Source organism: Macaca nemestrina, chromosome 9 (assembly GCF_043159975.1).
Source record: "Macaca nemestrina isolate mMacNem1 chromosome 9, mMacNem.hap1, whole genome shotgun sequence".
NCBI classification, from domain to species: domain Eukaryota; kingdom Metazoa; phylum Chordata; class Mammalia; order Primates; family Cercopithecidae; genus Macaca; species Macaca nemestrina.
In genome coordinates, this window is record NC_092133.1 from 75436621 (window position 1) to 75458022 (window position 21402).

Consider the following 21402-nt stretch of genomic DNA (forward strand, 5'->3'; position numbering starts at 1 on the left):
TGGTTGTATCCCATTTTGCAGAGGAGGAAGCTGGAGCTCAGAGTGCTGAAGTTGTTCAGCCTCCACAGCTGCTGAGGGAATCGGGTCTTCTACTCCTTATGCGAGGCCACAACTTAATTTTTCTTTTCTAGTCCGTGGCTGTTTGTACAAACAAGTATCCTGTGGACATGGTTGTCTGCCCCTGCCCCCTCGACAGGACAGCTCTTGAGCAGGTACCTGGGCTGGTGCCACACTTGGGGAGGTGGACAGGTAGCCTCGGAGCCCGAAGCAACTGGTGGGGTTCATTCCCATGGAGGAGAGGTTCTCTGTGGTCCACGACCGAAGCCTCCGCACGTCAGATCCTTCTCCCCACCCAGATGGAGCCAAGTGGGCCCCACATCAGTGAAGGAAAAAGTAGCCCTGGGCTCTTGTGCAAACACCAATTGTGGAAGAGTGGCATCGACAACACGGGGTGCTCCCCATCCATCCGGCTCACTTTCCTTCTCCGAGATGAACTCGGCTCAGGGTGTTTTGTGCCTTCTCTGGTTTGCTCTTGTTTGGTTTTGGTCCGGTACAGTTGAAGTCTTTGCCTCCTTCCAACGGAAGCACTGGACCCCTCTCCCTGGACCCTGAAAACCCGGAGGGGCCCTGTGTTGGATCAGAGGAATCAGGTAGAAATTGGGGGTTCTGGGTGCAGGGGGCACTTGGGGTGCCTGCTGCATGCTCCCTGAAGGCGAACTCCCAGGGAGGATGTGTCAGTTCCGAGGGCCGCTGAGATCACCATGGGCATGAGCAAGACCCTGCTGGCCGCACCTGGGACAGCCTTCCCGGGCAGGGGCCAGTCCTGCCCCTTCCTTTGTCCCTCTCCCACTCCCACGACCCCCACCCCTCACCCCCCAGGCCACCTGCTCCCTTTTTACCCGGGCACATGTCCATGCGTGCCCTTACAAGCTCCTGGCTTTTGGAAGGGAGGGGACAGGTTGTAGAGAGACGGGATGCGCCAGAGTGTAATTTTATTTCTGTGGCTCTCCTTTCAAGCTGTCACGGTAAATCTATTTTACTTGTCACTTTGTAAATCATTATGCAGGATTAAGCCTTTTACCAGCTTTTAAGGCTTCTGCAACCAGGGACAACCCCACCTCTCCCTCATCCTGCCTTCTTTCCCTCACCTCCCTTCTGAATGACCCTACTGCTGTGTCTTAAAGCTCAGTTAGAATGAAAGTGGGGACCCGGGAGACAGCTTGCTGTCATCGAGTTGAGCTGCCCCGTTTTAAAGGTGGGAAAACAATCCCAGGAGAGGGAGGGACTCCCAGGTGCAGTGCCTGGGATGCTCGGTGTTTTCTGGTGCCCCTGAGCAGTGGGGAGGGAAGTTGCTGAAAGCAACCGAGCCTGGGCATGAGACTTGGAGGGTTTTTTTTCTCATCCCCATGGGGATGTGGAAGCCCCCTGTGGCTGTGGCAAGATTGCCCAAGACCCACAAGGAGACCCTGCTTGGAAGAGGAGACGTGCTTGGAGCGAGAGAAGGACCTTCTGCCCTCTCCCAGGGTGTGGGGCTGGTTGGGTGGGGGCCTGGTGACAGGAAGCTGTAGGTGGGAATGTGGTCAGAGGCGCCCTACTGACATATGGGATCCCGTTGATTCATTTCTCCAGAAATCTGTGTCCTTCTCCAGAGAAGGCTTTGGGGTACAAGAACAATGAAGCCATGTGCTAAAATGTTCAGAGTTGCAGACAGTGGCCGGGACTGCTAGGCCAAGAGCCAGCAGTGTGCAGCGGCGTGTTTCCCTTCACGGGTGCATCCGGAGCAGCCTGCTCACAAAACCAGAGTGAAAAGACGCTCACCCACAAGGCTGATGTGTGTGGTGGGAGCTGAGGCTCGGGGGGTGCCCACTTTGAGGAGCCAGGGATGTATGTGCCCAGGGCCAGACTGCCCAGTTGGGCCATGCCAGGTTTGACAGCCTTAGGTCTTGCTGCCTTTTCCATTGGGATACACTGACCCCATCGCCAGGTTACGGGCTTCCTCCCTATTGCTGGGGTTTCAGGGCTGTCCTCTGCCTGTCTGTGCCAATAGAGGGCCCCGCCTTGGGGGGCCCATACTCACCTGTCCTGCTTCTACCACTCCCCACTTAGACTTCTGCTGTCTTGAGCCCAGACGAATTAATCTCTTGCAGCAATTTCAGTCCACCAGGAGACCTTCTCCAGCATCTTCTAGGGGTGGGTCCTGTGCTTGGGGAAGCTGGACTGGGTGACATTCATTCCCACAGCCCTCTTTGCTTGTTCAAGACACCATGATGTGCAATGGCAGCTGCCTTTTTTTTTTTTTTAATTTAAAATTTTAAAATTTTGTGGATACATTAGTAGGTATATGTATTTATGTAGGCAACTGCCTATTTATTTACCTAAATCTGGACTTGAGCTGTTCTGCAAAGCCAGAGCCTTGTCTCTTATCCCCTAGCACGGGGTCCATAACGGCACAGGTGAAGGCAATATTTCTCCATTAGAAGGATGGCCCAACAACAGTCCTCAGACCCTGACCTCAAGGAGTTTCACAGTCTGCATTGGAAACAACCTTGGCTGCTCAGCAGAATAGCTACAATGAGTACCGAAAGCTTCAGAGAAATCAGCTAATCAGTTCCAAGGAGTAAGATGAGAATGAGCTAGAGTGGCTGGTGGGGAGGGGCCTCCTGGAAGAGGGGGCATTTAAGGGCTGCACTGAGGATGGAGAGGATTTAGCTAGAACAAGGCGAAGAGTGGGAGGAAAGGTGCTTCTGGGCAGTGGAACCGGCATGACCAAAGGAAGGGAGGTGTGCATGTGGGGGTGCTTGGAGCAGCTCAGCCAGCACCCATGGACTTTAGGGGAAGAACAGAGGCCAAGTTTCTAGGGATGGCTGGGACCCCAGAAGGAAGCCAGGGTTAGGAGGGGACACTTATCCTAGAAGTGGGGAGGGGGAGGTGTGTGACGAACTAGATGAGGACAGAGCCGTGTTTTAGGAGATCTAGTGACAGGGAGCCACCTGGGTTGGAGGAGACCCGAGCCTATTCATTAGGTGGGTGAGTAGAGTTCCTCAGGTGCACTTCAGGACCAACCAGGTGCCTTGTGCTGGGCGGGAGGGGCAGGGTGCTGGTGGGAGCAGCACCAGCCCGGCTCTGTGCTGAGTGGGAGAGGAGGTAGCAGCAGCAGCTGGGGCTTCTGAAGGTCTGGGTGTGCGGGCTTGGTCCAGCTATTCCTGTGCCTCTGTCCTCAACCTGCAAAACGGGAAGATTCTACAACCCCACCCAGCCTGTCTGCCGGCTGCTGTGAGGAGTGCACGAGGCACAGGGAGGGGAAGTTCTTTGTGAACTGACATTGCCTGTTCTCATCCCCTTCTGGAAAACTGGTGGCTGCCATGGCATGGCCATTTCGTGGCTGCTGGCTTCCCTCTGTTCTCCAGATTGGAGACGACCCGAGGTCCTGGGTTTCATTACCAAGAAGCCATGTGACCTTGGGTCAGTCACCTCCCTCTTCCAGGCCTTGGCGTTCTCCTCCGTAAATGGATCCATGCTAATAACCTAAACCTCGCTGCACGCAGCTTGGCTGGTGTTCTGGGCTAGGAGACCCAGGCTTCGGCTGTGGCTGGGGGTGTCCCGCTGTGGGCAGAGCGCCCCATACCTGTTGTCATGATAGCATCGCAACCCCTCCTTATAAGCCTCGGAACCTTGACCAAGAGGTTTATATGTGCGCTTCTTGGTCTCTGGTGACTTCTAGGCCCATTTGACATTTCTTTGCACTTCCTGCCCACTCCTGGAGGCCCCTGATTAGTCTACTTGGTTACAAACCCATATCAGATCCCTGACATCTCCCAGCAAGCCTCGCACAAGGCATGTGCCTTTAAGTGATGCTCGTGGCTCTTTAAAATCCGGACACCAGCTGGCAGAGGGGTGGTCAGGTAACTCGCTTTTCTATAAGATGGTGTTTTTTTTTTTTTTGGAACAGATTTTGTTTTTCTGATAAAAGAGCCCTTGAGATAGTGAGGAGACAGTACCAGAAGGAAGCAGCACCCCAAAAAGCTGTTTGAATATGATGCAGGCAGTTGAGGGCCTGAGCTACCAGCCAGTAGGAGAGAGGGTCCTGGGGGTTCAAAGAGCAGTGGGGGAAACTGAGGTGCAGAGAGCACCCAGCAAGAGAATAAATGGGTGGCAGGTCCAAACTTCAGATAATTATTATTCTTTCTACCCACTCCCCTGTGCCAACATACACACACACACATTCGGGGGATGCTTTAGGTTCTCTGCACTGTGCCATGCGGTTTATGTGCATTATCTTATTTACTGTTCTGAAGAACCCTATGCAGGAAGGACTGCTGTACCCCAGTTTTATTTAATTTATGTATTTATTTATTTATTTTGAGACAGAGTCTCACTTTGTTGCCCAGGCTGGAGTGGAGTGGTACGATCTCAGCTTGCTGCAGTCTCTGCCTCCTGGGTTCAAGCGATTCGCCTGCCTCAGCCTCCCGAGTAACGGATTACAGGCGCCCGCCACCACGCCTGCCTAATTTTTGTATTTTTAGTAGAGATGGGGTTTCACCATGTTGGCCAGGCTGGTCTTGAACTCCTGACCTCAAGTGATCCACCCACCTTGGCCTCCTAAAGTGCTAGGATGACAGGTGTAAGCCACCACGCCTGGCCTGTATCCCAGTTTTACACACATGTGTACGTGATGTGCTCAAAAGCGATTAGGGCCACAGAGCCAGAAGGTGTTTTAGACAGGATTTGAATGCAGGCCTGCGAGTTCAGATCCCGGCTCCCACTACCCTATGCACACCCTCCCATGCCCCTGTGTGCCTCTTCAGGGCCTCCCTCTGGGCCATCCCCGCCGCAAGCACTCTGCAGACAGACAGTCTTCCTCTTTCTAGGAGGTGTGGGTGTAGAGGACTTTCTGTATTGGGGAGATAAAAGAGCCCGTTTGGGATGATTTTTATCAGCTCGAGCAAGTCAAGTCGGTTTGACTTACAGGAAGAAGCCAATTTGCATTTTGGGAAAGAGCTGAGTGTAAAGGCCGCGGTGAGCACTGGGTGGATTTATAAATAAACAGTCGACCGAGGGCATTGTATGTCCCCAGCCGTACAATGCTGGGTTCATATTGACACCACAGACCTGTTCCGCACGTCACAGCTGCCCTTTGGACAGAAAGGGCCTAATTGAGTAAGAGAGCGCTGCTGCTGGAAATGCCAAGGAACCCTTCCTCCGACCTGGCTTCCTCGGCACAAGAGAGCCGGGTGAGTCCGGCTGCAGCCGGGCCTGTTTACCGAGGCTGCTGGCATTGCATGCCAGGTGCAGAGCCTGCAGGCGACTCAGAAGGCTGCGAGCACTAGGGCCAGGGCGGCCTCTGCTCTCTCTGCATCCCGGAGGGAGCTCGAGCCAGAGCCAGGTCCCAGGAAATTGGGGTCATTGCACAGAGGCTACCAGACAGTCTGCAGAGCTCAGCGGCCTGGGTTCAAAGCTTCACTCACACTGCCACTATCGGTTACTTTGGCTTTCTAGAACCAGATTCCTTGGCCATGAAATGAGTACTGCTTACTTCCCAGGTTATTTTGAGAATGAAGTGAGATGAAGTCAACAGTAGATGTATCTGTCCGTTGTCCCTGCGCTGCTATGGGATGACAGAGTGATTTTGGACAAGACCAAGGCCTCGCTTGGCATCACTTCTTCAGAAAGCAATGGGGCTGGGGCCAGGTGCGTAGTGGCTCACGCCTCTAATCCCTGCACTTTGGGAGGCCAAGGTGAGTGGATCGCTTGAGCTCAGGAATTCAAAACTAGCCTGGGCAACACAGTGAAACCCTGTCTTTACCAAAAATGCAAAAACTAGCTGAGCATGGTGGTGTGCACCTTTAGTCGCAGCTACTGGGGAGGCTGAGATGAGAAGGTTACTTGAGCCCAGGAGGTTGAAGCTGTAGTGAGCCATGATTGTGCCGCTGCAATCCAGCCTGGGTGAGAGAGCAAGACCCTGCCCCTCTGGAAAAAAAAGAAAAGAAAGAGAGAGAGAAAGCAAGTGAGCAGTGGGGCTGGATGCTGATCAGAGGCCTGGGACCCTTGGGCCAGATGGGGCTGTCCCTGCCCAGCTGACTACAGGAGCTCTGACTCTCAGACCAGCCTAGATTCGTATCCTGTGTCTTCCACTTGTGGGACCTTGGGCATTTGACTTCCTCTCAGGACCTCAGTTTTCATGGGTAGAAAGTGGGAACAATTAAGGTTCTTAGGAAGACAAAATACACTCATGTACACTGAATTCTCAGCATAGGGCTACCCACATGGTGAATGCTCGTAAATCAATCATGTCTATAACATACATTTCAAGGAAAAAACATCTGTTTTGAGGGCAGAACACTATTAAGTCAAATATTTTCCTGATTTAATTTCAATAGCACTGTTATAAAAAACAATAACCATGATACTGATAGTTAGAAGACCGCCCCTTCCAGGCCCATTTCTTTACCCCTTTGCTTTTTGACAGTAACCCTTGTGCAGAGCCAACCCCATTCTCCTGACCTAACCAGTTCTCGGCCTTTCCAGGTGTCAGGCAGGTCTCTCCAGTTAGGTCAGGGAGTCCTCATCCTTCTTACCTTACTGCTCTGAATGCAGACCTGTGCTGCGTCCCATCTTCTCCAGGTGCCTGATCTATTACCTTGGGCCTGGAACACACCTGACAAAGGCTGCCATGAGGAGGCCCCTCGGTACGTTGTTCATCTGGACACATTGTGCAGACCCCCGCACCCCGTGTGGCTCCTGGTTAATCTTCAGGGTGCAATCAATCTCTTCCTCAGAGGTCAGACTTCATTGTTCTAAGCCTTTCTCAAATCCACATCTTGGGGCTGCTGGGCTCCCTGCATGTGTGTCCTGGTGGTCAGTTTGAAGCAGCAGCAGACAGCAGCGCTAAAGGTGGCTTGTGTGTACTGTGTGTGGCCATCTAGGGATGTCTCCTCTGTTGCTGAACCTGCAGATCCCCGTGAGGCAGGTGGGGCCGCAGGCCTCTCCCCTCTGTTTTATAGGGGAGGTAATTGAGCAGAACATAGGACAGTTATATGCTTTGCTTCAGTTGTGGGGCTGGGATTTCGACCTGGCTCCTGGCCTAACTCAGGTCCTCAGCTTCCACCAGCCTTGCTGCCTCTGAAGGTGGCTGGAGAAAGGAAGCTGAATGTGGACGGTGGGTCTGGAGGAGAGGGGCAGGAGATGAGCCCTGAAGGACAAATGTTTGCACAAGGAGTAGAAATGAGACGGCTAGGCCAGGCACGGTGGCTCACGCCTGTAATCCCAGCACTTTGGGAGGCTGAGGCAGGCGGATCACGAGGTCAGGAGAGCGAGACCATCCTGGCCAACATGGTGAAACATGGTGAAACCCTGTCTCTACTAAAAAATACAAAAAAAAAAAAAAAAAAAAAAATAGCTGGGTGTGGTGGCGGGCGCCTGTAGTCCCAGCTACAGAGGCTGAGGCAGGAGAATGGCGTGAGCCTGGGAGGCGGAACTTGCAGTGAGCCGAGATCGTGCCACTTGCACTCCAGCTTGGGCGACACAGCAAGACTCCGTCTCAAAAAAAAAAAAAGAAAAAGAAATGAGACAGCTTTAATTCAAAGAACCTCCGGCAGGTGGAGGTGAGGGGTGGGGAGAGCTCTGAAACCACTGGCCGTTTTCTTGAGCTCTTCTTGACCCGAAACGCTGCCTTGAGGGGTTGATAGAGACAGGTTCCTTCAGTCAATGCCTGTTCTCAGACCTGGGTGTGGGGGCCTGCTGGGTGCCAGCCCCCTGCTTGGCTCTGGGAATAGGACAACGGCCAGAACAGATAAGATCCCTGTCTGCTGGGAGCCAAAGAGAGAAACCAGGTAAACAAGCCAATCACAATCAAGGACACCTTTATAAATTATGACAACTGCCAAGAAAGAAACAAACAGAGTGCTGAATAGAAAACCACCCAGAGGTGAGTGTGGGGGCCTTGAGACAGGAAGACCTTTCTGAGGAGGGCTGTGAGATGAGGGGGTGTGAAAAGAGAGCACACAGGCAGAGGAAACTGTGTATGAAGGCCAGAGACAGAGAGGGGTCCCGTGTGTCTCGGGGACGACGGGCAGGGGCAGAGCAGCTGAAACATGGTGGACACCGTGGATATCTTCCAGCTCCACTTGCCCCTGGGCCGCCCGCAGTGCTGCTAGCCTGCTGTGGGCATGGGCTCAGCTGTGGACATGCCTGTGTCTGTTGGTGGGTCCTACATGGGACTGGCTCCCCGCCTCAGCCAAGGGGCACATGACACATGACATCACTGGCTATTTCTGCCTCCCACTGGCCGCCTCCATCTTTGCAGCATGAAGGGAGGCCTGGCCCGAGCCCTTGACTGGTCCCCTGACTTGGCTGTCTGCCACTGAGTATCACCTGCTATTTCAGTGACCGTCCTGCTGTCATAGAGGGCAGAGGAGGCTGAGGGGTGCAAGGGCTGTCACTAAGGGTCCCGGGACAAGTCCAGGTTCTCCCGCCTAGGGTCAGCCCTGGCCCTGCAACCTTTGTTTATTTACTTTGGGCCTTGCTCAAAACTGGTAGCAAGCTGCCTGGAATGCAATGTGACGAACTCGAGATAATAATAAAATCAATTGGACTGTTTCCCCAGTAATTCTAGAGACTGATGCATCATTAATGTTGGTAATACAGTGCCTGTCAGATCACAAACTTCTCAATAAATGTGCAGCTGGCAAGCTCTGATAGAAATTGGAGGCAAGCAGAGAATGAGATTTGGGGCCTTTGATATATGGGGTGTCAGTGGCGCAGTGAAGTTTTTATCAATTTCTGTCACTTTGGGCTTTTGTGCTCACAACATATGTGGTCTTCATGGCATCTCTCTGTGGGCTGCTTGGATGCTAACTGCACCCCCCACGCAACAGTGTGAGGAAGAGGAGTTCCTGGAGGGGCCTCAGCAGCACTGGTGCCCTTCCGTGCGGCTTCATTACCAGGGGCTTCTCAGGCAGACGTGGATGGGCAAAGCCTTTGGACCTGACTCTCTGGATCACTCAGGCACTCTCCAAGCATTGACTGAGTCCCTGTTGGATTCAAGGTGCCATTGGGCCCTCAGAGGCCTTTGGGGGCTCTGGAGGACTTGATGGAAGCCTGGGGCTTGGGGCTGTGGGGAATGATCAAATGATCATTCCTACCTAAGGGTCAGGAGAAAATGGAAGGAGTGTGTGAGTTAGCCTGGAAGTGCCTGCCAGGTAGACTAGGAGAAGGGCCTGTTCGACTGGGGAGCTCTGTGGGCCCAGGCCCTGAAGCATGACGAATCCTGGAGTTTAAGCGGGAGTGAGGAGTTTGGCCAGGCCAGGGCCCCGGTGGCACTGGAGAGAAGGCAGAAGCTGCCTGGAGGCTGTGTAGTGTGGTGGTTAGCACAAGCACTCTGGAGCCAGACAGGCAGGCTCCGAATCCTAGGTCCCACACTTAGCAGCTGGGCAACCTCTGGGAACTGACTCAACCGCTCTGTGCCTCAGTTTCCTCACCTGTAAAATGGAGGTGGTGGTAGTTGACCACCTACCTGAAAGGACTCTAGCAAGCATAAATGAATTAATACTTGTATGAGTGCATGGTCCATTGCAAGCACCTGATAAATAATTGGCATTACTTTTGCATAATGAGCCCAGTGAACCCACCAGTCATCTGAGAGCCATAGAGTGAGATACAGAGCGTTGAAGTGGGGCATCCGCACTCACACAGCTGCCCAGAAGCAGAGCTGAGATTTGAGTGCAGGTGATCTCAAAACCTGCGTCTCTAAGCTGCTGCTGAGGCTGGGGTTGAGCAGGGTGGGCCTTGGGTGCCCATGTGGAGGAGGTGGCATGCGGCTGGGGGCTCAGCATCCTACCGAGGACGGGCCTGGGAGGTCACCATCATTAGCAAGGAGATTGGGTGGGCAGCGAGTGAGCTCAGGCTTCATTTGTCAGTAGCCCTCTGGGAGCTGGAAAACTTCTGAGACTGGGGACTTGACTGTGGTGCAGACATCTGCATTGGCTCCTGGAGGCTGGAGGTGACTTTGAGTAGCAGAGGAGCCAAATGGGAACCATGTTGGCGGCAGATTCCAGAAGTGAGTCAGGGTTTCAATGTTCCAAGCTCACCTGCTTGGGAGCAGGTCCTGAGACCCAGCAAGGCCTGCACCCCCTCCTCAACACCCACCCACCTGAGAGTGCCACCATCTCTGGAAACCAGAGCGGAGGGTCCCTAGGCTGTGGGGGTGACTTGGGTGTGGGCACATTCTGATGCAGATATCACTGTGGTGCACCTGCTGGGGACCCACCGTGAGGCCCTGGGAGTCAGTGTGCTGGTGCTGGATACCAGCGTTCCTTGAGAGTGCCCTGGGCACAGGGACCCCATGCTCCCATGAGCAGGGTTGCTCCTGGCCCTTCCCCAGGCTGCCTTTGAAAAGGTCCTTCCCCCTCCCCATGGCTCCACAGAACACCAGGATGTACTCCTGGCTGGTTCTGCATCTGTGTTTGCCTTTAAAAGAAGGCGGGTTGCAAGGCCCCCCAGGGCCTCAGGAAAGAAGAAACAATCTTGTTAAACTGGGGTGTGGAAGACAGAGGGGCCTGCCCTGCACTGGGAACAGGGAGCGGTGTCCTCTGGGCCCAGGTCTGCCCCCATACCCTCCTCAGCTCCCTCCAAACCTCCCTGAGCCTCTGTGTCCTGCTTGGGACTTCCCAGTGTGGAGCCCAAGTCCTTGCACTTGTTGGGTGGTGGAGGATGGCTGGTCCTGCGTTTCCCAGGTGATGTGCCTGGGAAACATCTCTCCATAAACCCCCTGTGGCTTGGGCTTGGAGGAAATGTCTCTTCCTGCCATAGGAGTGGCAGGGTGAAGCACCGAGAGGAGCTACAGGTGCATTTGAAAAAGCAGGTGGGTCTTCTTTTTACCACCTGGAGGTCCTGGTTATGGTGGCAGGTAGGAGCACGGTGCTGACATGGTCCTACCCGGTGTGGCTCCCGTAACTACTGCTTGTATGACCCGAACAAGTCTCCAGCCACTCTGAATGTCACTTATCACCACAGTGTGGGTCCTCATGCCCACCTGACTTGAGGTATAATGGACCACACACCCTGATGCTCAGAGCATGTCTCTTGTTGAATGCCCGGCCCTGGATGACTGGTCCTGGCCAACCCTAGGAGTTTAGAGCCTCGCTAGGGAACAAGACTGGGCAGGTACTACCTATAGCATGAGGTGGCTGCGAACAAGAGCCCTGCTGAGGGGAGCCCCAAGGGGACAGGTTCAGGTCGGCCTACTGGGGGAGGGCATTCAAGGAGAGCCTCCCAGAGGAGGTGACCTTTGTGCTTCAGCCCAAAGGATGAGTTGGGGAATGCTCAGCAGAAAGAGGCAGGTGAGGGCTGGGCATGGTGGCTCATGCCTGTAATCCCAGCACTTTGGGAAGTCAAGGTGGGAGGATCGTTAGAGTCCAGGAATTCAAGACCGTCCTGGGCAACATAGACACCATCTCTGGAAAAAAAAAAAAAAAAGACAGGTGAAGTAGTCAGGCCTGGGTGGGTGGGAGGCAAAGCTCGGGAGCTCAGTGGGGGCCTGATCACATCCCAGAGGGCCTTGAATGCCGAATGGAGTTTATCCTTGACTTCGGGTAAACAAGGAAAGATTTTGGGGTGAAAAATGCTGTCCTCAGATCTGATTTGCAGAACAGTAGCTGCGGTGGCTGCTTGGAGGATGTTCTCACAGGGGTCCCATGAACCCTGCTGCATTCCAGGACAGAGGGCATGAGGCTCATTGCTGGCAGGGGCCTGGGTATGAGCCAAACAATGCTGCAGATATCATGTGGCTGGCAGGAGCTGAGGATGGTGGTCATCGGGGGCCCTGGGTGCTGTGGTGTCTAAAGGGAGTGAATTCCAAGTGCCGTGGGGGTGCCCTTGGCCCTCAGGGCTTTTGCACACAGCACCCCTGGGTGCCTGTTCAACATGCAGATGCTGTTCTTACCCCAGCACAACTGGGCCAGGTGCATTTAGAAATCTGGTTGAAAACTGCAGGTCTGATGAGGAGCCCAAAGGCCAGGTCCCTAGAGAACAGGAGCCTTTGAAGGAAGAGGGTGGAGCTGATTGCAGACTGCAGAATCTTGAGGGGCTGCTAGGTGTGGACTTGGCCACAGCAAGGAGAGAGGAGGACCAAGCTCTCCCCTTGATGGGTAATTCAGCATACAGTTGCAGCTCTTTGCAGTAGGGGTGAGGAAGGCAAGATCATGGTGCTGGGGGCGCTACTGATTGTCTAATGGAAGGGAGTTCACAGCACAGGCAAAGGGCTGAGCTCACTGTGCTGTTGAAGAGGGCAACTGAGTAAGTCCTCTAGGATGAGTGGGAAATTCCCATGTCAGGAAGCGAGGGAAAAACATCTAAGGCAGAGGGCACAGCATGTGCAAAGGCTCAGAGTGCTGGGGGGTTGCTGTCAGAGGGGTACAGCTCTTGAAGCCAGGCCAGCGGGGATGGACTTTGTTCCTGTCTAGGGGCAGCAAGTCAGCCAGGCTTTCTTCTCTTAAGTCAGAGAAGAAAGGCCAGGGCTACTGGATCCTGGAGTGTGTGAGGTCCTCGGCCCAGTGGATGTCTGGTGGCCTTCATGTATCTTATTGGCACCGCCACGTTCACGGGAGCCATGGGGTCAAGGTAGGGCCTACTTGTGCAGTGGGAGGGATAATCTCTAGGTAGGCAACTGGCACCTGCCCCTCTGGTGGTAAAGTCCATCTGGGTGAACCAGGGCAGGGAGGGAGGGAGGCGGGTGGCCAGGTGACAGCCGTCCTGGCAGGTGTGCTCCGTCATCTGCCATGAAGACAGCCGTGGGGCCTCAGGGGCTGGAGCTGTTTCTCACACTGTCCCCCACCACAAACACACACACTGAGACTTCACTGTTGTTCCTCCCCTCTCTGAGGATGTGATGTGAGGAGCAGCTGTCAATTACCGTCAGCTGCCACAATGCAGGGAGGCAGCTGAGGACCAGAGAGAGCAGGAGTGGCCAGCTCCAGGTCACACGGCAAGTGGGACCTCTGACTGGCTCCCAGCCGCCCCATGGCACCAGGGACCTCACGTGGGTCAGTATCTCTCCACCGTCTCTGTAATTCTGGCTCCTGCTCCCTAGGAGGAAGAGCTGTCCCCTAGCAATAAGCTCTTTCCGTCTGGAGTCAGCAGCTTATTCAGCTTGTCCTCACCTCCCTCCACCTACAAACAACCCAAGGGAACAAACCCAGAAAGCCAGGTCCTAGCCTGTTGGACCAGGCCTCGCCCAGTTGGAGCAGAAGGCATGCAGTGGGGAACGCAGCCTGTAGCCCCTCTCACAGGGAAGCAGAAATCCCGGCTCTGGAAGCGTATAAACACGGTTATTTTTAGCCCTCAGAGGGCTGTGGGCGCAGCAGCGTGACCTGAATCTGGCTCAGCCCCTTCCTCCTGCCCCACCCGGGAGAGGAGGCCTCCCTTGCCCCGCCCTCTGCTCCATCAGCTTCGGGGCTGGGCCAGTGAATTCCAGGACCCAGGGAGAGAAAGAACTGGGTGTGTGGGGGGATCTCAGCAAGGCTGCCCGGGGCCAGGAGCTGAGGCTGAGACCAGCTCACGGGGACAGGATGTGGTTTTCAGAGAGGCAGCATTTCAAGTTGCAACAGAAATATTGGAGCCACCCGATTTCATGACTTTAACATGGGTTCTTACTCCATAATCCTGGTCCCTTCCCTGGTCTGGCTGGAGAAAAGTCCCAGGTGCCACCTGGAAAGCAGTGCTGGCCTAACACCAGGAGGCCATGCTGCTGCTTTGCTGCCATAGGCTACCAGACCCGCATAGCACGTCTCCGCCGCTCAGTGCTCTCATCTGAGAAGTGGAATCATTTCCAGCCTGGCTGGCAGGGGGCTGAGGGGGTGATGGTGAGCTGACAAAATTGTAACAGTTCACTCACTTGTTCATTCAACCAACACTTATTAAATGTCAGTTTTGTGCCAGCCAGTGATCTAGCCATTGGATGGAAAGCAGGAAACCAGCTTGAGGAGGTGCTGACCCTCCTGGGGCTAACATCATTGAGCAGGGGTGGGGAGCACAGAAGGACAGTAATCAGCTCGTGGGGCGTGCAGTACAGTAGTAATGTCGAGTGATGTGTTATGGAGTGGCTGGGGTGGGGGAGGCAGCATGTATTTTAAATGAGGGCAGTCTAGGAGGACCCCTTGAGAAATTATAAAACAGCCAGCCACTGTGGGTGGAGGAGGTGGTGTGCGGGAACAGCAGGTGCAAAGGCCCGGGGGTAGGAATATGCTTGGTGCCCGAGAACTGAGGATGTGGGGAAACGGGGAGCGGGTAGGGCCAGCTGCATGGGGCTCGAGGGCTGTGGAGATGCCTGGGGTGGGGGGCTGTAAACAGGAAAAGCTTTACAGCTGTAAGGAAGAGCAGGAAGGAAGTGAGAGTAGGAGGCCAAGGAGGGGCTGTCGCCCCCACCCAGGCAAAGGAGCTGGCGAGGAGTGGGCAGATCCGCACACAAGGAGGGTGAGCGGTGGAAATGGCAGATGGCTTGGCTGAGGGGGAGTGTCAGAAACCAGGATGGTTCCTTGACTTTTGGATTTGATGCCTGGGTGGGTGGGGTTGGAGAGGGCATTTGATCCAAAAGGAGGGTGGAGGGAGAACAGGATCTGGGCTAGGGAGGGCAAGGGGTGATGCCAACCTGGACACAGGTTTTCAGTGTCTGTTGAGATCAGAGTGGAGAGGGGAGCCCCTGGGGGAGAAGCTGCATGGGGCACACCAGGCCCCAGGCTGGCACAGCCCTCCTCCGTGGGGCTCTTTGCCAGCCCAGAGCCAGGCTGTGTGGGCAAGTGCTTCCCTGGGGACCTGGCCTGGGGTTTTGTCCCGGTGCATCATGGATGAGGGCCTTCTGGTCCGCTGGCTTGGAGGCGGGTGTGGTTGGGGGTGCACGGTGGTCGATGTCTCTGCCCAAAAGGCTGGACCTGGACAAGTTGGAAGGTGGTCTGTCATTCAAGCACCATTTGCCGTTGGCTGGATGCGAGCCCTGGTGTCACCACCAACCTTGTTCCCAGCTAGGCTGACTTCTTACTATGAACTAGCAACTGCCTCTCCTATGCCTGGACTGGGATGGGAAGGACAGCAGGAGTAGCAACATGCTCTGGGATTTTTCACAGCAGACCTGCTTCACTTTCATCTGGTCATCAGACAGTGTAGTGACCCCTCCCCTCTCTGGACCTCAGAATCCCACCTGAGATCCCAGGATGGAGTAGAAGGTCTTCAGGGTCTCCGTGTGAGATGCAGCCTTTCAATGACGGAGATTTGGTATTGAGAGGGTCATGGTGTGAGTAAAGACCTGGAGGCTGGTCTAGGGAGTCACCTTGCAGGACCTTGGGGATCAGATGAGTATAGAGTCCACGTGCATAGAAGCCACGTGCAGGGTGGTCACTGGAGGTGAGGTGGGAACACCAGGCTGCCTGGTTGGGTCAGAGGGACCAGATTACCATATAAGCCATTGTGCTCTCAGGACAATCTCCTGGCTTATTAAGGCCTCAGTTTTGTCATCTGCAAAATGGGTACAATAGACGTCACTGAGCTTGGATGGGTGAATACCCACCAAGGTAATGTACAGAGATGGGCCAACTCAGTGCCTGGTCGTAGGATGTCTTTGATTTCCAGAGGTTGCCTTCTTTCCCTGTCTTTGTCCAGTTTGTAGCCAGAATCCAAATTTCAGGGAAGGGCTCTTTTGCTATTGGGGCTTCCTGTGAGAGCCACAGCCTCGGGCCTGGGAGTCCTGCCAAACCCAACTCTGGAGGCCGTGAACCTCATCGTAGCCTTGGGGACTGGCCCGCTGGCCACGGCGCTCTGAGCATCAGCCTTAGGTATTGCTAGTAGGAGGCGCACTGGGGTTTTAACCAGAGGCAGTAATGAGCCTTCTGAAATCATGCCAGCTTCATGTTTTGTTTGTCAAAGAAACGATGGGCCTTGATTTCCTATCAGCGTTGATGTGGTTGCTGTTGTTGTTGGGTGGTTGTTGTGGGTGGGTGGGGGTGTGTGTGTGTGTGTGTGTGTGTGTGTGTGTGTGTGTGTGTGTCTTAACTGCCATGGGTTTTAGAGCCATGGTGGAAAGTGAGGAAAATAGCAGATGCTAGATCCAATTGCCACCAAACTGTCTTGAAATGCTATAAATATTTTCTAAAAAGACTAGCTTCCCAAGCCCAATGTGTTAGTTGTCTCCTCCCTGAGAAACTTGATTCCTGAAAATTTAGACAAATAACCTCTTAAATCACAGCTGTTAACCTCAGGTGTAAAAACTGTTACCGTGCCAGACGCAGGCCACAGCGACTCTGCTCTGCCTAAGTGCCTCCGTGTGGCATAAAGAAGGCGGTGACAGCGAAGAGAGACCTTGTGCTCAGGCAAGAGACCAGAGTCGGAAGCCGGGTTTGGCCACTCACTGCTGTGTTACCTGGGGCCAGTGGGCCCACCTCTCTGAGCCTCTTCTGTGTAACAGACCTGTTACAGGCTGCCTTGATCCTGAGAGCGCCACTGAACTGAGCTGCTTTCTGCTCCTCAAAGGTAAACAAAAATGACCACTGGCATTCAGGAGTTCAGGTTAATCAGGATTGAGAAAACCCCTCCGTCCCCAGTCCCCTCTAGCCCTCTGGCTGTCTGTGTCAAGGACAGCCCTCAGGGACTGGATACTTGCTGGTGTCCCTTTTCAACAGAGAGCACCTGCAGGACCCAGAGCCTCCAGCAGGCAGGCAGCAAAACAATGCCATTGTTTGTTCTCCTTGTATTTGTTTTTGTGTTTCACTTCTATCCTTGGTGAGTGAGGCTAATTTTGTGTTTAAGGTAGTATTATAAAGTTCTTTTACAAATAAATGTATTTATGCAAAAGTTGTGAATTGATTGTTAAGCTAATGGCAGTTTTGATGGCAGAAGGAAATGACAAACATCAGGAAGATGGGGAGGAAATGTGAGGGGCTCTGCAAACTGTCCTTCCCCTAAGTGCTCACTGATTTCTGTGCCCTTGTAGAAGGAATGGGTGGGGAGGGGTTGCAGGAGGGACATTTTGGTAAATTGTCTTCCGATTGCACAATACCCAGAGGTGACCACCACACTCCCTAACACGGCGGGGCTACAGAAAGCCCCATCCCGGCATCCGGGCCAAGGGAACCCACTGTCGTGGAAAGTCTTGGCCAAGAAGCTGGGATTCTGTAGCAAAACCAAATCCCCCCACCCCCAGGCCCTCTGTGCCTCTCCGTTGAAGTTCCCAAACTGAGAGTCTAAGTTTGACACCAGCCAGCTGCTATCTCCTAGGCCAGAGACCAAGACCTTAGCTCTCCCAGACATGGCTGACCCCAGCAGAATGTAGTAGTTGCTCCACTAACAGGGACTTCAAGTGCTGTAGGTTTTGTTTTATGCTGTGCCTGGGAGTGACAGCCTGGAGTGCTATACGGAGTAGCAATTCTGAGGCTACCAGGAGCTCTATAAGAGAGTGTGGGGACCAATTGATACTGCCTGCCATGGGTGTGAGAAGGAAGCCTGGGGGCACACAGGCCTTTATTTGTGACTCACGTGCTCCCCCAAGCCTGTGGCTAGATCCTGCCCCCATTGCATCGCCAGCACCCAGTCTGGCAATCAGTGGGTAATTAGGCCCCGATGCTCCTATAGGGACTTAGCAGATGCTCCTTGGCCGATCTTTGCCTGTTGTGGAAGGGGGCATCCCCCAACCATATTGCAGGCCCTGGAGGGTCAACACTCAGCCCTTGAGTTTAGGAAACCTTTGTGCATTCCATACCCCCTCCCTGCCAGGGCTGGATACGGGGTCGGTACCCAGTAAATGTGTTGATGAGACCCAAGAATGATCGACAAATGGGACTGGAGAGGTGCTTCCGCCTGGCTTGGCGGCAGCCCATGTAATACTACCTCACTACAGGCATCGTGCAGGTGGCCGAGTGCCCCAGATTTTCTAGGACAGCCCTGGTTTCAGATCCTTCATCTATTGTTCTTGAGTGCTCCTGCCTGAACAGGCGTTTGGGCTCCGCTTTGGAAGTCCTTGCTGCTGTGGGTATAGCCCTCATGATCATGCGCTTTGATCATTTTCAGAGCACTCACTCTTCCATTGCCTTTGCATCTGGCCAGGGGATGGAGCAGCTCCATTTGTTCACTTTTTTCAGGTGAGGGAATTGAAGGCCAGAGTGAGCAAGTGACTGGCTTGAGGCCACACAGCCAGTTAATGCAGACATCTGGCCTGAACCCGTGACACCCATCTTCTGGCCACTTTGGTGTCCACTTACAAAGCTCAAAACTTTCTGCATCCTGCTATTTAAGCCTCATTCATTCAGTCAGCTTTTGTAGCCTGGTGGGTTAGACCTCAGGAGTCAAACAGCATGCTTTGCATTTCAGCTACTTCCTGGCCATGTGAATTTTGGTGAGTTCCTTTCTCTCTCTATGCTTCAGTTTCTTCATTGATAAAATGAGTGTAAACACACATGGGACTGTTGTGAGGATTACTGGGTTACCAGTGTCTGGCTCAGGTGAGGGTTCTGGGGGGACGCCGGTGGTGTTCTCAGAGGTGGATTGGTCAGAGCAGCTCACAGTCTGGTGAATGTGAGGTGGGAGGCAGATGTGTTCACTACGAAAGAGCGTTCAAGTGGATGGGTGAGGTCAGAGGTGCACTGGGCCCCGCTGCGCGGTGGGAGGAGGGACCATCTCCATTGCGTCCACACTACTCAGAGGCATTCAGAAAGGCTCCTCCATCCATGGACGCTACTTGGAGCAGAGCTTGCAGGAGGCAGGGAGGACACTGGCCTGACCCTGGCAGATAGCAGCCTCCAAAACTTCTCTGGACAGAGGATGGCACTCATGCCTACCCCCTCACTACCTCCAGCAGCTGGAACTTCTGGGCTGTGTTGTAGGGTGGCGGTGGAGTTGAGAAGAGGTGAAAAGACCCAGTTGCTTTGTCCCAGGGGCAGGCACAGAGTCCTGCCTGAGAGCCCTGGCATGGGGTAATTGTCTATTGTTCGTCGTCTGGTAGGCCAGCTCCCCACCTTCTTTCTGCCTGCCTGCCTTTCCGTCCTTCCTCTCAGCATCTGTCTGTGCAGTATAAAGAGCCCCTCCCAACACAGTCACCAGCAATCTGTTTCCAGGCTAGTGTTGACACCCAAGCCCACCCGGAGACCCATTTATTCTGCCACTGGGGCATAGGGCCCAGTTTTAATCATCCTCGCTCCACTGTGAGATACAGATGGTTGTATTATTAATAGTCATAATTAATCAGCATCCACAGAGGAGCTTTTCCCTAGGCAGCAGATCCTCAGGACAAGCAGCCCTGGGAGGGCCCATTCCAGTCCCCACTTTACGACAGGGGAAGTGAGGCTGGGAGAAAGGGTGGCGGGACTCATCCGAGGTGGAGCTGGGTATGAACCCCAGCTCAGATCTTGGATCTGATAACCACCTGGAGTGTTGCTGTCTGGAAATGAACTCTTCACCCCACCCACCCATACCTAGGTCCTAGGGTGCTGATTGCTGGGAGAAACTTTCAGCACTGGGGATGGGATGGTGGTGCTCAGGCTGGTGGTGCACTTTGAGATCTCAGGCTGAAAGTGAAGGAAGAAAGGTGGGATGGGGAAGAAAGGCCTGAGGGAGGCAGGACATGGTGGGCTAGCAGGACAGGGGGCCTGATTGGGGTAAGGGTGGGGAGGTGGCCTTGGGTGGAACGAATGCCAAATACCAACCATCTCCCCGTAATGCGCACAGATCGGGGAGCAGGGCCTGAGGTCGGCTGCTTCTCTGTTCTAAGCTCTGCATCCCGGGGACAGTGATATAAATGCTTGCAGCAGGCAGCGTCCTGATTTATGGGGCTGTTTTGGACAGGCCTGACTCCATCAGCACAGAGGCAGTGAGGGGCTTCTTGCACAATTCTGCAAGCCCACCTTGCTGCCAGCCCACCTGCTCCCCTGCCTGGCTCCTGAGGCTGACCACCACCAAGGCTCACATGCATGCACCCAGACCCATGCCTGGGTAGGCACGCCCAGGCCCACATGCTCTGTGTGCATCTGAGGCTGTCCACATCCCTGCCCACAGCCCATCAGCTGTGTTAGCCCAGCATGCAGGTGTGTGCTGCTCTGGGCCTGTGTACAGATGAGCACAGGTGTGCCCAGGTGCACACATGTGTGTGTCTGCCTGCACTCTGCAGGCATCCGTGTGCCTCTGTCCTCTGGGCTGCGTCTGTCTGTGTTGATCTCTTTGTGGTTCTGGGAAGTGGATGTCTGTTCGCTGTCCTGTGTGTGTCCCAGTGTGGATATGCATTGGTGAGGGGTGTACACGCCTCTCTGCATGTGCGCCTGTGTACATGTGTCTGTGTGCACACGTGTGGGCATGCGGCTGCCACCTCATCCTGTCTTTTTCACTATGGGTGTTGTCGACACTCACATCCTTGCGTGCAACACACACCCAGTGCCCAGCATGGCTTGACTGCCCCCGCCTGATCATTAGGCTCGTGGATAAGACTCTCTGTCATTGTAAATGAGTATAGAGTGCCCCAGCCCAGGAGTCCTGAAGGAACTGGGGAGGTAGCCTCATCTGTCCTCAGCATCTCCACCCCACCTCCATATGGATGGTGCTGGAGAGGGGAGGCTGGGAGGGAGGAATGTGGCACCCACTCCCAGGTCCCCACACTGGGTTCCTGATCCAGCCTTTATTTCTCCCCCCCATGCCCACGCACTCGCCCATATTCTGTGCCAGGCCTTGAGGACAGCCCTGGGTCATGGAAGAAGCCCAGTCAAGAGTCAGGCTGCCCGGTGCACAAACCCAGGCTCTAGACAGCCCCTCTGCCTCTCCCATCCTCAGTGTTTTCCCACCTGCAAAATGGTCTTAGCAACAGCCACCTCATGGGGTTATTGTGAGGACAAAAGGGGTGCAGAAACTGCTAGAGAAGTTCCTTCCCCCAGCAGCTCTTAGTCTCCCCATCTGTAAAATGGCAATAATGACCCTCACCAGTGGTCTCACGGAGTGTTTTGAAGGTCAGATGAGAAAAAGGTTCAGTGAAGGCTACAGGGTGGTACCCATAGCATTTGTTCCAGCTCTGAGCAAAGGAGATGAGGGGTGCTGGGCGCTTGGGGGTGGCACGCAGGGCCTGGGCCAGATACCTGCATCCAAACCCCCATGCTGCCACCCTCTGGCTTTGGATGTAGGAAGGTTACTTCGTCTTCGTCTCTGTTATCCTTGGATTTCTCATCTTTCCAGCAGGCATGTTCATAGTAGTATCTACTCTTGACATGGTGGGAGAATTCAGGAGAAATGTGTGTGGAGCTAAGCACAGAGCTTGACACAAAGCAGCTGCTCAAATCAGTGGTATTTGTTATTCTTGTTTCTGGCCTTATTGCCATACCGGTGGCCACTTGGTCTGGAAGGACAGGTGAATGCATGGCGGATGGTGCTTTAATATCACACTGGGATACC

The 21402-nt window shown here is 54.2% G+C and overlaps 1 protein-coding gene across 8 annotated transcripts in view; it reads left to right on the top strand.

The window, feature by feature from the left end:
* The window catches only part of LOC105465958 (zinc finger MIZ-type containing 1), a 241533-nt gene that overhangs the window by 19832 nt on the left and 200299 nt on the right, over window positions 1-21402 (top strand). The window contains exon 1 of one of the 8 annotated variants that reach the window (XM_011714619.3): window positions 16062-16512. The exons of the other annotated variants lie outside the window; for them this stretch is intronic. The gene's annotated coding sequence lies outside the window, so the exon portion shown is untranslated. Of the gene's footprint in view, window positions 1-16061; window positions 16513-21402 lie in introns of those variants that run through there. 8 annotated transcript variants of the gene reach the window in all.